The 4,327-nt window shown below is 37.4% G+C and overlaps 1 pseudogene; it reads left to right on the forward strand.

Annotated features, from left to right (window-relative positions):
- Nucleotides 1–201: 201 nt before the first annotated feature.
- On the forward strand, nucleotides 202–3,657 carry LOC110794288 (exocyst complex component EXO84A-like; annotated as a pseudogene).
- The last annotated feature ends 670 nt before the right edge of the window (nucleotides 3,658–4,327 follow it).

Here is a 4,327-nt window from a genome sequence, read left to right on the forward strand (position 1 = left end):
CGGATCATCACTCTTCTTCTTCTTTCTTTCTAAGGTTCCCCTTCTGCATTAAAAATTATCATTTCTTTAACAATCTAGTTAAGAAGATAAAAATAAAAGGCTATTTTGTTTCGTCTTTGGTATTAATTAGGAAACTTTTGAGGATATTTATTTTATTAAATTCCTTAAATCATAATTTAAGGAAAATAATAAGAAGAAAAGATGGATCCTATGGTGATAGGAGCAAGGGAACTAAGTTTTGGAGACTCCAATGATTTCGAGAAGGAATCGAAGCTCTCCCTTGGCGAACGTCTTAAGGTCTTTAAAAGTTCCCAATTTGATCCTGATGTCTTCATCGATTCAAAATGTCATAGAATGGCGGAAAAGGTTTGATATTTTTAGAATTAGATTAATTACTTTGTAATAATTTTATGGCAAAATTAGAGATTATACTCCATGTTGTTAAAGTAGCTAAAATCTAAGAAATTGTAATGTTTTTTATGATTTAATATTTCTATGTTTTTATCATGTACTTATTTTTACGTCGATCTTCATTTATTTATTGATTTGATTTTATTCTGTTTACTAGGAGCTAAAGCATTTAACAATGTATCTCAAGGAACTTAAGAAGGCATCGGCTGAGGAGATGCGCAAGAGTGTTTATGCAAATTATTCTGCTTTTATACGGTCATCATAATTATCTCTCCGAAATTTTATTCATTTCTGTCACGTCTCTTTAACATTTATTATCGTGGTAAAGTCTTATATGAAACCATCTTGCAGTATGTTTTTTTACTTATTGTGGCGCAACTTTTGATTTATCGTACTAAGTTTTTGTTAGACGGTCTCACTAGTGCAAAAACCATTGCTACAAAAGAAATTCAGAAACTGATACAACTCAACCAACTTGCAGGACTGCAAAGGAAATATCAGCACTAGAGGGTCAACTTCTATCACTTCGAAACCTGTTATTAGCTCAAGCAACAGTTGTTCATGGCTTATCAGATGGAGTCCATGTAAACTCTTTATCACCAGGTCTAGAAGGTCCAACAGACGAAGACATGTCAAGGAATACAAATAACGAGGTTACCAGGATTGAGATATGGTTGAATGAATTCCTCGAGTCCCTGGAAGTGCTCCTAGCAGAGAGAAGGGTGGAGGAAGCATTAACATCCTTAGACGAAGCAGATAGAGTGGTGGAAGATGCCAATGACAGGGGATCCCTTAAACCAACGATTCTGATATCACTTCAAAACGCCATTATGGCAAGTAGACTGAAGTTAGCTGATCAACTAGTCGAAACAGCTAGTCAGTCTTCTACAAAAGCTTCCGAGAGAAGAGTAGTTGTAACGGCACTTAAAAGACCTGGGGATGGTCCAAGGGCTCATACATTACTTCTGAATGCACATCATCAAAAACTTCACCACACTATGCAAATTTTGAAGCCTGCAGCAACTTTTAATGCTAGTCCGGGTGCAGCTTATTGCACTAGTCTCTCACAGCTCGTGTTCTCCACCATTGCTCAAGCTTCAAGTGATTCTCTGGCTGTTTTTGGGGAGGATACTTCATATACATCAGAATTAGTGACTTGTGCGGTTAAGGAAACTGGGAACTTTGGTGTTTTGGTAAGGAGGCAATCCCTTGCTCAGTCAGCTGCTTCAGGGAATCTGAGAGCAGCTGCTCAGTGCGTGCAGATTTGTTTAGGACATTGTTAATTGCTCGAGTCTCAAGGACTTTCACTCTCTCCCGTTCTTCTGAAAGATTTCAAGCCACTTGTTGAGAAGGCACTTAGTGCTAATCTGAGAAGGATTGAACAGAATTGTGCTGCTCTTGCTTCTTCTGACGACTGGTCTCTGAAACATCCACATGGAGGGGGTGTGAATCAATCTAGGCTCAGTAGCAGTGCCAATAGATTCAATTCTATGGTCCAGGTATGAAATTTTTCCAATATCATTTCTTGTATTAGCGTGAAATATTCCACTTTGAAAGGAGGGGTGGACGAGATTTGAACCTTGACCTTTGTATCACTCTGATACCATATCAGAGGACCAACTCAACCATAAGCTTAAGTTGGTGGTTAAAGCCCTAAGATTAGTTTTATATTCTATCAGTTTCATTACATATACTCAAGAGCTTGCTCCTTCAGGATCTTTTTGAAGACGTGGAACCCCTAGAGACTTTACAATTGGGGACTCCATTGCTCGAAGGGTTAATACAAGTTTTCCATTCCTACGTGAACACCCTAATAAGCGCGTTCCCGGTATCAATCACCGAGGCAACCCAAGATGGTTTAGGAGTCCCAATTATCAAGGTGGCCGAGAGTGAAGCCCAACAACTAGCTTTGCTAGCTAATGCACTCCTTCTAGCTGACGAGTTTCTCCCACGTGCTGTTGCAAAGATGTTGCCCTTAAACCATACTATTAGGGATGAAGAACCTTCAAGAAGAGATATAGACAGACAAAACCGTGTACTATAGCAGAGAGACTGGAAGAAGAGGCTACAGAAATCTGTTGACAGGTTAAGAGACAGCTTCTGCAGACAACACGCCCTTGAGCTTATCTTTACTGACGATGGTGAACTTCGACTTACAGCACATCTGTACACTAGATTGGATGGTTATGCTGAGGAACCTGAATGGTTCCCTTCTTCAATTTTTCAGGTTCTAACCTTCACATCTTCTATCACATAATTAAGTCTGTGTTCTCTTCACCGATAAAAAACAATGTTTTACGACCTTTGATGCATGGGTTACAAGCCTGCAATTTGTAAGCCTATAAATATCACAATAAAACTAGTGTTTTTTTGTGGTGTTTTTATTAGGAGTTGTACATGAGGTTGAGTCAGATAGCTTCACTTGCATCGGAGATGTTTGTAGGAAGGGAAAGGTTCGCGACATTACTGCTAATAAGATTGACAGAGACAGTGATTTTGTGGATTTCTGATGATCATACCTTTTGGGAAGAAATAGAGCAAGGGACCAATACTTTAGGTCCTTTTGGCCTTCAGCAGGTGGGATATAAATATTCATTCACACTCTCACACAAGTAATCTTATTATAAGTTACGCGTTCCTATCAATTATGAAAACTTCCTTCTTTTTTTCTTTTTTTTTTTGTTGTTGTTGTTGTTGTAGTAGTTTTACTTAGATATGGAGTTTGTGATGCTTTTTGCATCCCAAGGCCGGTTCTTGTCTCGAAATCTCCAACAGGTAGCTAAAAACATCATTGCTAGAGCAATAGATGCAGTTTCTGCTACTGGGATTGATCCTTACAGGTTAGTTTATTTCAGTAACATGATTAGTATAATTTCTTCATATTCACCGGCCACTAATCACTAGTAAACATGCTAAAAAAATGCTTAAATTTATTTGTTTCTGAAACCACCTTGTGCAGTTCTTTGCCAGAGGATGAATGGTTTGCAGAAGTAGCACAGATAGCACTAAAGATGTTAACAGGAAAGGCCAACTTTGAAAATGAAGACCGCGAAGCTGTCAGCCCCACAATATCAGTTTCAGGAAGATCAATGACATTAGGTTTTTCTCATGGGAGCCTTGCCAGTATGTAACTACCAGTAGTCATCAGATTTTATAAGTTACATGTAATTTACAACACTAGGAGCTTATTGTCAAGTCTCACAATCAAACTTATATGTGATCCAACTTCTAAAAATTGTATTTGTATTTGCACAATTTGGTCTCTCATTAAAGAAATTTTACTAGGGGAGTGGAATTTTGCACTTCTGTTGATCTGCAAGTTTGTTGAAGAATGCAGGTCACTAGGACAATTTGATATCTAGTTCTACTGACCCTTAAATGTACTACCTTCGTTCGTTTCACGAAAGTTCTTTACGCTTTGGAATATATGTCCAAAATATGAAAATTTTGACCGTAAGTTCTCACTATAATGGACATCAAAACGTTATTATGTAAGATCTTGTTAGATTTCTCGGTATGTATTTTTAAAATATAACTTCTTATATTTTGTTCACATACGAAAATTGACATATTAATAGTTAAATATTGCATTGTAGTAGGTACAATAGTAAGTGTAAAAAACGTTAAGGAACAGAGTCAATAACATGTTTGTGTTGGCTAAGAATAATGTGTTTTAACAAGAAACATCAATTGTGCTGCTCAAGGAGTTAGAGGGATTAGATGTATACATAGGGTTGACCCCTAGCTATTTTATACTCCGTATTCCATAAATAATAACAATATATACAATATCCATAAATAATGGAGGATTTTTATTCGACGTTCTTATTCGCTAAAAACGCCCGCGTTTTGTGATGAAAGTACGTTATTACCATTTAGAACACATTCAACCCTCACTTCACCCCTCCCCCTTCTC

Source organism: Spinacia oleracea, chromosome 5 (genome assembly GCF_020520425.1).
Source record: "Spinacia oleracea cultivar Varoflay chromosome 5, BTI_SOV_V1, whole genome shotgun sequence".
Classification (NCBI taxonomy): domain Eukaryota; kingdom Viridiplantae; phylum Streptophyta; class Magnoliopsida; order Caryophyllales; family Amaranthaceae; genus Spinacia; species Spinacia oleracea.